Source organism: Triticum aestivum, chromosome 4D, assembly GCF_018294505.1.
Source record: "Triticum aestivum cultivar Chinese Spring chromosome 4D, IWGSC CS RefSeq v2.1, whole genome shotgun sequence".
Lineage (NCBI taxonomy): Eukaryota > Viridiplantae > Streptophyta > Magnoliopsida > Poales > Poaceae > Triticum > Triticum aestivum.
The window spans coordinates 353,341,292-353,354,791 of record NC_057805.1 but is presented as its reverse complement, the minus strand read 5'-3'; positions in this window follow the sequence as shown (position 1 = coordinate 353,354,791).

Sequence of the window (13,500 nt, the reverse complement as noted above, 5' to 3'; positions counted from 1 at the left end):
CCTTGTGTCCAATGGTGTATAGTCGAGGTCTCGTCTTATGTATCCTTGGGCCTTGGAGAGTAGTCAGAGTGTACATGGGGATGAACGTGGGATGCTCCGCATCAGTTTGGGGGTACGTAGGTATATATAGGAGGAAGAAGTACGTCGGTGGAGCAACGTGGGCCCCACGAGGGTGAAGGGCGCGTCGGGGGGGGGGGGGGGGGGTAGGCGCGCCCCCTACCTCGTGCTCTCCTCGTTGATTGCTTTGCGTAGACTCCAAGTCCTCTGGATCACGTTTGTTCTGAAAATCACGTTCCCGAAGGATTCATTCCGTTTGGACTTCGTTTGATATCCTTTTCCTTCATAACACTGAAATAGGCAAAAAAAACAGCAACCAGGGCTGGGCCTCCGGTTAATAGGTTAGTCCCAAAAATAATATAAAAGTGTATAATAAAGCCTATTAAACATCCAAAACAGAATATAATATAGCATGGAACAATCAAAAATTATAGATACGTTGGAGACATATCAAGCATCCCCAAGCTTAATTCCAGCTCGTCCTCGAGTAGGTAAATGATAAAAACGGAATTTTTGATGTGGAATGCTACTTGGCATAATTTTCAATGTAACCCTCTTAATTGTGGTATGAATATTCAGATCCGAAAGATTCAAGATAAAAGTTTAATATTGACATAAAAGTAATAATACTTCAAGCATACTAACTAAGCAATTATGTCTTCTCAAAATAACATGGCCAAAGAAAGTTCGTCCCTACAAAATCATATAGTTTGGTCATGCTCCATTTTCGTCACACAAGAATGCTCTCATCATGCACAACCCCGATGACAAGCCAAGCAATTGTTTCATACTTTAGTAATCTCAAACTTCTTCAACTTTCACGCAATACATGAGCATGAGCCATGGATATAGCACTATGAGTGGAATAGAATATAATGATGGGGGTTATGTGGAGAAGACAAAAAAGGAGAAAGTCTCACATCAACGCGGCTAATCAACGGGCTATGGAGATGCTCATCAATTGATGTTAATGTGAGGAGTAGGGATTGCCATGCAACGGATGCACTAGAGCTATAAATGTATGAAAGCTCAACAAAAGAAACTAAGTGGGTGTGCATCCAACTTGCTTGCTCACAAAGACCTAGGGCATTTGTGGAAGCCCATTGTTGGAATATACAAGCCAAGTTCTATAACGAAAAGTTCCCACTAGTATATGAAAGTGACAAAATAAGAGACTATCTATCATAAAGATCATGGTGCTACTTTGAAGCACAAGTATGGAAAAGGATAGTAACATTTCCCCTTTTTATTTTATTTTCTTTTTTTGGGCCTTTTTTTTCTTTTGGCCTTTCTCTTTTTTGGGGACAATTCTCTATGAATGATGATCATCACACTTCTATTTATTTACAACTCAATGATTACAACTCGATACTAGAACAAAGTATGACTCTATATGAATGCCTCCGGCGGTGTACCGGGATGGGCAATGAATCAAGAGTGACTTGTAAGAAATAATATGCATGGTGGCTTTGCCACAAATACGATGTCAACTACATGATCATGCAAGGCAATATGACAATGAGGAACGTGTCATGATAAACAGAACGGTGGAAAGTTGCATGGCAATATATCTCGGAATGGCTATGGAAATGCCATAATAGGTAGGTATGGTGGCTGTTTTGAGGAAGATATAAGGAGGTTTATGTGTGATAGAGCGTATCGTATCACGGGGTTTGGATGCACCGGCGAAGTTTGCACCAACTCTCAAGGTGAGAAAGGGCAATGCACGGTACCGAAGAGGCTAGCAATAGTGGAAGGTTAAGAGTGCGTATAATCCATGGACTCAACATTAGTCATAAAGAACTCACATACTTATTGCAAAAATCTACAAGTCATCAAAAACCAAGCATTACGTGCATTCTCCTAGGGGGATAGATTGGTAGGAAAATACCATCGCTCGTCCCTGACCGCCACTCATAAGGAAGACAATCAAAGAACACCTCATGTTTCAAATTTGTTACATAACGTTTACCATACGTGCATGCTACGAGATTTGCAAACTTCAACACAAGTATTTCTCAAATTCACAACTACTCAACTAGCACAACTTTAATATCACTACCTCCATATCTCAAAACAATTATCAAGCATCAAACTTCTCTTAGTATTCAACACACTCATAAGAAAGTTTTTACTAATCTTGAATACCTAGCATATTAGGACTAATTTCACAATTAAAACACATTACCATGCTGTTTTGTAGGACTCTCAAAATAATATAAGTGAAGCATGAGAGAACAATAATTTCTATAAAACAAAGCCACCGCCGTGCTCTAAAAGATGTAAGTGAAGCACTAGAGCAAAAACTATATAGCTCAAAAGATATAAGTGAAGCACATAGAGTATTCTAATAAATTCTGAATCATGTGTGTCTCTCTCAAAAGTGTATTCAGCGAGGATGATTGTGGTAAACTAAAAGCAAAGACTCAAATCATACAAGACGCTCCAAGCAAAACACATATCATGTGGTGAATAAAAATATAGCTCCAAGTAAAGTTACCGATGGACGAAGACGAAAGAGGGGATGCCTTCCGGGGCATCCTCAAGCTTTGGCTTTTTGGTGTCCTTAGATTATCTTGGGGTGCCATGGGCATCCCCAAGATTAGGCTCTTGCCACTCCTTGTTCCATAATCCATCAAATCTTTACCCAAAACTTGAAAACTTCACAACTCAAAACTTAACAGAAAATCTCATGAGCTCCGTTAGCGAAAGAAAACAAAACACCACTTCAAGGTACTGTATTGAACTCATTCTTTATTTATATTGGTGTTAAACCTACTGTATTCCAACTTTTCTATGGTTTATAAACTATTTTACTAGCCATAGAATCATCAAAATAAGGAAACAACACACGAAAAACAGAATCTGTCAAACACAGAACAGTCTCATCTGTAACTAACGCAAACTTCTGGAACTCAGAAAAATCTACCAAAATAGGACGACCTGTACAATTTTTTTATTGATCTACTGCAATTGGAATCGGTATTTTATCACGTTCTGGTGATTTTTAACAATTATTTTCGTGAACAGAAAGTTTCTGGAATTTTCAGCAAGATCAAATAACTATCATTCAAGAAGATCCTATAGGTTTCACTTGGCACAAACACTAATTAAAACATAAAAACAAATCTAACCAGAGGCTAGATCAAATATTTATTCCTAAACAGAAGCAAAAAGCAAAAAAAAACTAAAATAAAATTGGGTTGCCTCCCAACTAGCGCTATCTTTTAACGCCCTTAGCTAGGCATAAAAGCAAGGATAGATCTAGGTATTATCATCTTGGGTCTTTAATTTTTTAGTGGAGTTATGCTCAAATCCGGGAGGTTCTTTACGCTTCCCTTCATATTCCGAGATTTTCAGATCTAAAGAATCCAACCGCTTATTGCAAAGAGTAATCAACATATTCATGCGGTGAAGATTTCCACTAACACTCTTAAGAGGTTCAAGAGATTTTTGTAATTTTTTTGTTACTTTGCAAATTTTCTCAAAAACTTGCGTTTCTTCCTGGGTATGATGAGGCCCCTTTTGTTGAGGTAATGTTCCCACTATACCTTCTATAATTTCGCGCGCAATACTGGGATCAATTTCAATAAAATTGCATTTGGCAACGCAATCCAAGAGTTGTCTATGAGACATATTCAATCCAACATAAAAATTGCGAAGCAAAATTCTAAAATTCACCTCTAGGGTACAATTATGATAAGATTCCATCATTCTAAACCAAGCATCTTTCAAGTTTTCTCCTTGCCTTTGTTTGAAGTGAAGAACTTCAAACTCGGGAGACAACGGAGTAGATAAGGGACTAGCCATAACAACAAGGTAAGCAAGAAGGCGACGAACGGAAAAGAGAGGGCGAATAAAACGGCAGGGGTGAAGTGGGGGAGAGGAAAATGAGAGGCAAATGGCAAATAATGTAATGCGAGGGATAAGAGTTTGTGATGGGTACTTGGTATGTCTTGAATTGTGCGTAGACTCCCCGGCAACAGCGCCAGGAATGGCTGGTTGTCGGGAGTCAAATCTTGACTTGACTTGGCGCAAATCTCCCCGGCAACGGCGCCAGAAATCCTTCTTGCTACCTATTGAGCACTGCGTTGGTTTTCCCTTGAAGAGGAAAGGGTGATGCAGTAAAGTAGCGTAAGTATTTCCCTCAGTTTTTGAGAACCAAGGTATCAATCCAGTAGGAGACCACGCTCGAGTCCCACGCACCTACACAAACAAATAAGAACCTCGCAACCAACGCGATAAAGGGGTTGTCAATCCCTTCACGGTCACTTACGAGAGTGAGATCTGATAGATATGATAAGATAATATTTTGGTATTTTTATGATAAAGAGAAATAAAGATGCAAAGTAAAATAAATGGCAATAGAAATAGCTTGTTGACGGGAGATTAATATGATGGAAAATAGACCGGGGGCCATAGGTTTCCCTAGTGGCTTCTCTCAAGAGCATAAGTATTACGGTGGGTAAACGAATTACTATCGAACAATTGATAGAATTGAGCATAGTTATGAGAATATCTAGGTATGATCATGTATATAGGCATCACGTCCGCGACAAGTAGACCGAAATGATTCTGCATCTACTATTATTACTCCACACATCGACCGCTATCCAGCATGCATGTAGAGTATTAAGTTCATAAGAATAGAGTAATGCTTTAAGTAAGATGACATGATGTAGAGGGATAAACTCATGCAATATGATATAAACCCCATCTTTTTATCCTTGATGGCAACAATACAATACGTATCGTTTCCCCAACTGTCACTGGGATCGAGCACTGCAAGATTGAACCCAAAGCTAAGCACTTCTCCCATTGCAAGAAAGATCAATCTAGTAGGCCAAACCAAACTGATAATTCGAAGAGACTTGCAAAGATAACCCATCATACATAAGAGAATTCAGAGGAGAATCAAATATTGTTCATAGATAAACTTGATCATAAACCCACAATTCATCAGATCTCGACAAACACACCGCAAAAGAAGATTACATCGAATAGATCTCCAAGAAGATCGAGGAGAACTTTGTATTGAGATCCAAAGAGAGAGAAAAAGTCATCTAGCTAATAACTATGGACCCGAAGGTCTGAGGTAAACTACTCACACATCACCGGAGAGGCTATGGTGTTGATGTAGAAGCCCTCCGTGATAAATGCCCCCTCTGGCGGAGCGCCGGAAAAGGCCCCAAGATGGGATCTCACGGGTACAGAAGGTTGCGACGGTGGAAATAGGGTTTTGGCTCTGTGTCTGATGGTTTGGGGGTACATAGGTATATATAGGAGGAAGAAGTATGTCGGTGGAGCAACGTGGGCCCCACGAGGGTGGAGGGCGCGCCTGGGGGGGGGGGTAGGCGCGCCCCCTGCCTCGTGCTCTCCTCGTTGATTGCTTTGCGTAGACTCCAAATCCTCTGGATCACGGTTGTTTCGAAAATCACGTTCCCGAAGGTTTCATTCCGTTTGGACTACGTTTGATATCCTTTTCCTTTGAAACACTGAAATAGGCAAAAAAACAACAATCTGGGCTGGGCCTCCGGTTAATAGGTTAGTCCCAAAAATAATATAGAAGTGTATAATAAAGCCCATTAAACATCCAAAATATAATATAATATAGCATGGAACAATAAAAAATTATAGATATGTTGGAGACGTATCACCTCTCATTAAGTAAATATATGGGCTTTTGAATTAATTTTATTATTTACTAGGGTGGATGGGCTGTTTTGTCTTGGGCCCAGAGAAACAATTACTACTAGTACAGTGGAGACACTCTACAACTACCAGAAAAACAATTACTACTAGTACAGTGGATACACTACCGCTTCTGGCTCCTCTTAGGTCATCGAAACATCTCCCTCTACTGAATGCCATTTTACTTTTGTTCACTGACATGTGGGCCATGCCGCGCGCGGGCCCAAATGCCATCCACCAAATTAGAAGGCAGTATGCAGGCAGAGAGTCACCACGGTCGTAGCGCGGCAGTAACGAGCCGTCGTATCACAAAACCCCACCTCCCCGCAGTCTAAGTTTGGCGGATGAAGCAACCATCATTTCACTCTTCACTGAATCCCCTTCTCCCTCACTGTCTTTAAGAAAGCCAACACTCGCATCTGCCACTGTTCTTCTCAAACGAAGGGAAGGTAAGCGGATCCGTGATATTGGTATATTTTCATTCAGAGAAAAAAGGAACTTTTGCAAATCAGTAACCGATCCTCACTCTCTTTTTTGCTTCATTGTCATTGCGATTGTGTTTTCCTTTCAGTGGTCTCCTAGTATTCGTCAGTTTCATGATGGACCAAGGAGAACCAGGCAAAGATCTGCCGATATTGGAGCAGACGCGGGAGGCTGATCCCCACGAGACAGGGAGCTCCAAGAAGATGGAGGCAGCCACCGAGCCGACCTCAGATACGCTCACGGCCACTACTGAGATGGTCAACGCCCCGTTTGAGGTTACAGTCCCCGTGGCACTGCAGGAGCAGTTTTCCCCCTTCGAGGATGTGTCCCCCCTGCTGAGCTGCCCAAGGTGATTTTCTTCTTTGCCGATCTCGATTGTGGTTTTTCATCTAAGTATGTGGTGATGAATAATGCAAAATTTTATTAGCTTCGATGCCATGTTATACATAGTGGTTTAAATAACTTGTGTTTCTTATACTGGAAAGTAATTCAGAATTTGTTTCTGTTTCAATTAGAGCCCTGATGCAGACAAGGATTGTGTGGTTGTACATGTCACTCGCTATGAGGCGGATGACCTGAATATACGCACTGGGAAAACATAGTTCTTAGGCTGTTGGATCCTGGAAGCCATTTGCGCTTATACTGATGTCGAGTTGTATTCCAGCCTCTCTGTTGTCAGGCGTGTTGTCCAGTGTGTACTGAAGCACAAGAAGTTCAAAGCTACTCCTTCATTTGTGAGGCATGCTGTTCTTGTCAAGCTTACGCAGGAAGATGACGTGGCATGCCTCCACAAACAAGTTTATGAGTGGCAAGGCCACAAGGTTATCTTCATGAAGGTTCACAGGATTGAGCTGCTGCCGGACGTCCTTGATGATGTTCATGGCAAGGTCTGTCTTGTGTCCAGCCCAAATTAGATCGAGGCATGAAATAGTTGCCCCAGCTAGTGTTTAATACTAGTTTGGATTGTGTCTACTTATCAGAACCTTGCCTATTATCGAGCCCTCTGGGCTAGTACTCTGTTTGAATCCGTCTATGGGAACTGTTGCTACTTTTGTGTGCCCGTGAATCATGTGAGAACCATCATAATTGTTGCCGAAACAGATGCGTCCTCACTAGTTTTTTCATGAATATGGCATGGTAAGATGTAAGTTGTCACAGTTTATCATACGAGCAGTGTGTGTTTGATGAAATAGAGTACTCGTTCGAGAAATGTGCGCTGACGTATACATAAGTACTTGTAAACACTGTTGGTGCTACCCCACTTGTAAGCAGTTGTGCAAAACACGGCACATTGGCTCATCTCGCTTCAACACTAGGCTATCAACCAGCTAACAATCAATAATCTGCTGTCTGACATATAAGCAACTACGTATCTTGTTACAGTGGTTCATGCAGTTAACTGAGGCCACAATGTAAATTCCAAACGTTCACACGCTAGTCCAGCGTTCATGTGGAACACTCACATTAAACTCGGCTTCATAAAAAACCTGAAAAGCATAAGTTAAGCAATTTTATACATCTCAACGATTCATAGAACATAACAAACATATAACTAGTTCACATCAAAAGACAAAGTTGTGAGAAGGTTTACAAATCAGGATAAATCAAGCAAGGCTTCTCTGAGCAAAGGGCCTCCCTAGGTAGGCTTAAATTTCCTGGAGTTCACCCTGGTTTTTCCTGGAGTTCACTCTGGAATGCTGAACTGAACCATGTAGTGTACTGACCAGCTGAAATTCTTGTGCATTCCACTAAATTTAAGCACCGCTATTTGCAGAAATAAGTAGACCACAATGCCTCTTGTCCGTGCACCTGTACCAAAAACCTCCGTGCAGCTGTGCCAGCTAGTCCTCGGTCCATGGATGAACTGGAAGAAAGTGCATTCCGGACTAGGATGTAGTTGTTTTCGCTCGTCCCTGCACTGCAATCAGGAAGTAAAACGTACGAATCACCTTCTTTTAGATTGTGTTGGTCATTCTACCTAGTTAGAACCAATGTAGGAATACCTGGAACACTGGTGGTTAGAGGACAACAGCTAGGAATAGCCATCTCATTTTGTGCAGTTGTACTAAAACTGAGGTGTGAACTTTTGATTGCGCAGATAGAAACGATATGGAGACAAACATCCCTGTTTGCGCAAATATGAAATAAGGTTATTTAAAAAGTGACAGATATTTGTAGTGGCGTATTAACAGCAGCACCTATTGTGTCATAATTGGCACTAGACTGATAGTATGAAAGTGCCCTTAAGTAAGTAGCATCACATCACATCAACATTGCCACTAAATTAACATGCAGAACAATGGCATTAGTATTACTATCATGAGAGTAGCACATGCTCAGTAAATGTGCAATCAAATTTGTGCAGTTCCACTGGGATGAAGCAATGTTAGCGGTGTGAGATTTAAGTGTAACTGCAACAACACAATTCATGGGAAATAAAGCAAGACAGAAGCACTTCATAAACTGGTGGTGGCATTGCTTCAATTTATCGACGGCACTAGACCATTACTTATAGTGACATTAAGTGGCATTGCTTAATGCTTCATGTGATTTTACATTAATGGTAGTGATATGGGCGTAGGGACAACAGGGGCATAAAGTGGTGAGGCAGATGTGGTTGCCGAGAGCGGCAAACACTCAGGCAGCATGTCTGCATTTGTCCCATTTTTTATCTCCTCGGTGACATTTTCCTATGTGAGCACAGGAAATCTAGACCTGCTCATTCTCATTTGCGTTGTCCCCCAACACCCCTCACTTTATTTCCTTTTTCAATCAAGAGACAGGTCCACTCCCCCACCCTTCGCCATCCACCATGCTTTCTTTGCCTTTTCAACCAATAGACCGGTTGGGTAGCCAGTATCTACTACTTTCCCCTGTTTCCTCTTAAAACCAAGTCCTAGATTCATGTTACAGCTTTCCCACTTTCTTCCCTTTTTGAACCAACTCTTAGATTTGACTGTATGAACTACCTTTACCTCTAATAATAGTAAAAGTCTAGGTGGCTTTGGAACAGCCGACGGAAGTAGAAAAAGATCCACACGCAGCCACGTGGGGAGCTGGGGAAGTAGAGCAAGGCATGTTTCGAAAGAATATATACCTGAGGATCGTCGGCATGTGGCAAAGACGGTGTCGGGAGGCCGCATCTTGGCCACAATACCGTAGGGAGGAAGAAGGGGTCGGAGGCCCTCCCGAGCCGGCGCCCTCTTGGAGAGAACGACACGGCTGCCGATCGGGACGCGCGGGCAACCGTTGGTCTCCTCCCTCGCCGCCGACGACAGCGTGAACGATGCACCTACACCCCTGCCCCGGTCGAGGTGGTCCGGCCGGATTTGTGACCAACCATGAGCAAAGAGAGAGTGTGGCCACCTATGTCTTGCTTAGATCTGGAGAGCATGAAAGAGTGAAAGAGAGGAACCCTAGTAAAGCAAGCGCTAAGGCTCCTGCTTATATATATAGTGGAGTGATTTTGTTGTACCAGCTTCAAAAAATGCGCTCCTACGTGTACCCGTGAGTGGGTGTGAGAGAACTAGCGCGTGCGTGCACCGCTTCTTTTCGTGAGAGTACAATATACTATGCCCAAAGAACGTTTGCCACAAGAGTAATAGTATAAGTGTGTGACGTGTGAGCTAAAATAAAAGGTGCATGACATCTTTTGTTTTTTAGAAGTTTTGAGGGTTGGGTGTGAAGAGCACATATGTGTGTGACGTCTACCTGCAGATAGACGGTGGGTGCGAGAGGACCCAGGAGAGTCGTGACTCGTGAGGGTGCGTTTGTGCGTGAGAGAGAGGGGCCACGTACCAATGTAATGCATGTGTCCATAAATCATTATCCAACAAACGTTCGCCCACAAGCCGTTTCCTGACGAATGCCGTAAGAACCGTTAGATCGGCATCCGACAGTGTCAGTTTTGCCATGTCATTTAACAGAGCAGCCACTCCTCCTACACACAAATCTTCCACGTGAGTGTTAGCAACTGCCGTATGCTCCTCCCCCCATTCCAAAATGTAGTGCATATAGCTTTATTGAAAATTCGAACATCGCAAACTTTTACCGAGTTTTCGTGTACCAAAATGCACATATAGAATACCCAGTATATATCATTTCATTCATCTTCGTGAGGTAACTATAAAGATGTGGGAGGAGTCTACAAAGAAAGACTGTTGTATCACGTGCAGCAATTTCAACCATCCTTTGGTGTGGAGGAATATCATAGGAACTCTATATGATATGATTTTTATAGGATTTTTTTCCTTTAGAGCCAATTGGTTCATAGGAATAGATTCATATACTCCACATTTCAAAGGAAATAAACATGATATCATTTTTATAGCTTTAGAGCCACTTGGTTCATATGAATGGATTCCTATACTCCCATAATTTCAAAGGAAAATAAACATTAGCGTATATTCAATAGAAAAGTTCCTATGATGTGAACCAAATGACATCTCTTTTCTAATCCCCCCTCATAGGAATTGAGATACATGTCATCTCTAGATTCAATAGAAGTTCCTATGATGTGAACCAAATGACATATCTTTTCCAATCCCTACTCATGGGAATTGAGATACATGTCATCTCTTTCCCTACAACTTCCATGTATACATCTTCTATTCCTAAATAGCTAGGACAACCCACTAGTAGCTTTTTTCCTAGACATGCAACTATGGCACAAGAACACGTCATGCATGCAAGTCATAAATCACATTGTTTTTTCTACTCTATGCATGCAAGCACCACATCATCAATTTGTGCATGTTACTCATAAGTTATTTCTTGCATTAAATTTTGCATTGACAATGTATGTGCTGGTCACGTGCACACATATGTAGTTCACATTCACATTTTTGTTAGAAATGTCATTCTTTTAACTGCAATTCATTTTTTCTCTTTGTACTCCCTCCTTCTAGGTGTGTAAGTCATCTTCCGAAAACCAAATAATCCCAAAACGCTTTGGCACGATACATTAGCTCCCTCCTCGTTTCTTGTTTTGTGACATATCAACCAATAAGAGATGTGGGCCGTGCATGCTTTCCCAAAACACAAGCACTTCTCCTTTGTTCTAGAATCTTCCGTATCATAATTGCCCAAACTTTTTTTCTAAATGAATTGCCATTATTTGTTTTTGACTTTATGCTTTACAGTGCACAATCCCATGAATCTAAAACTTTTTAAAAAACTAATTGATTTTGAATGAGATTAACTATAAGAACTAAACGAACATCTACATCATGCATATATGACTCAAAGATTTACATGCTATAGTGTGTATTTATTCATAATTTGGTTTCCAAATCTCATGCGTTCAATGCATGTGTACCTTACTAGTTTTAGGTAGAGTAGCAAATTTCACGCGGCCGCGGGTATATCAAAATGCAGGGCCCATGCATCATTGCCTTTCGGTTGAACCTACGTCCACAATTTTTTGTACATATATCTCCACTGGTCCCCAAACCAAAAATGCTGCCTCGTTCCCGTAAAACCAAGCGGCCCACACATATTAAGGCATCGACTCGAACTCAATCCCTCTCCCTTTTACTACGACATGGCCCCGCACGCCATAGTACTCCTACAAACCCTACCGCCGCACGCATCATCAGTTTTCTTCAAGAGAATGAGGGAGAAGCGGATTTGTAGTGGAGGCACTTTAAAAAAAATTGGAATTGTAGTGGAGGCCCCTACCCTAGGGTGCCCTAGGTAGCTGCTGCACGCATCATTGGTTTGCTCTTTTCTTTATGCTCTTGCGCCCTAGAGTGAAATGATGGTTGCTTCGTCCGTCCAGCTTAATGCGGGAAAGGTGGGGCTTTGTGATTTGACCCCTCATCGCTCATTTACTACTACTTCGGCGCTACGACCGGGTGCCTCCAAGTCCAACCGCTGCTCTGAACTGTAATTTGGTGCATCACACGTGGAATAAGATGGTGGATGAGCCACATGTCGGCCAAAGGGGTCCTGTTAAGTGTGTCACCATTTTGTGTGCGGACTGACCCTACTTGAGTCCTCATTCGGTTTGGAGGATTTTCGTAGGAATAACATAGTAACAAGGATTCCGGAGGAAAATTTCCTATATATGCATTCGGTTTATAGGAAATGCGTATAGGAATTTCGTAGGAATACTACTCATCTCCTGTGTTTTTGGAGGAAACTACACATACACTTAAAGCTCATTTTGAGCGTAGGAACGAGGCAAGTCAATTCCTTACGATGGCAAGTGCCATCCTATCAAATTCCTATACTACTCCTAATTCCTACGTCATGATTTCCTCCAAACCGAATGAGCCCTGAGTTGCTACGCCAACACGACAGGAGCAGCCTACAACTTGGTTTTGCTCCTTGGTGAATCCCGACTATATTGATCTAACTAGCAATGTGCCCGTGCGTTGCAACGGATCCAAAATAGAATAATACATGTTCACAAACTTGAAAGAAAAACACTATAGTTTGGTGTATATAAAGCGGAGTACATAGCTGCTTCGGAAGCAGCAAATGAAGGAGTCTGGATGAAGGAGTTCATATCCGATCTAGGTGTAATACCTAGTGCATCGGGTCCAATGAAAATCTTTTGTGACAATACTGGAGCAATAGCCTTGGCGAAGGAATTCAGATTTCACAAGAGAACCAAACACATCAAGATACGCTTCAATTCCATCCGCGATCAAGTCAAGGAGGGAGACATAGAGATTTGCAAAATACATACGGATCCGAATGTTGCAGACCCGTTGACTCTTCCACGAGCAAAACATGATCAGCACCAAGACTCCATGGGTGTTAGAATCATTACTATGTAATCTAGATTATTGACTCTAGTGCAAGTGGGAGACTGAAGGAAATATGCCCTAGAGGCAATAATAAAGTTGTTATTTATATTTCCTTATATCATGATAAATGTTTATTATTTATGCTAGAATTATATTAACCAAAAACTTAGTACATGTGTGAATACATAGACAAACAGAGTTTCCCTAGTATCCCTCTACTTGACTAGCTCGTTAATCAAAGATGGTTAAGTTTCCTAACCATAGACATGTGTTGTCATTTGATGAACGAGATCACAACGTTAGAGAATGATGTGATGGACAAGACCAATCCGTTAGCTTAGCATAATGATCGTTTAGTTTTATTGCTATTGCTTTCTTCATGACTTATACATATTCCTCTGACTATGAGATTATGCAACTCCCGAATACCGGAGGAACACTTTGTGTGCTATCAAACATCACAACTTAACTGGGTGATTGTAAAGATGCTCTACAGGTGTCACCAAAGGTGTTT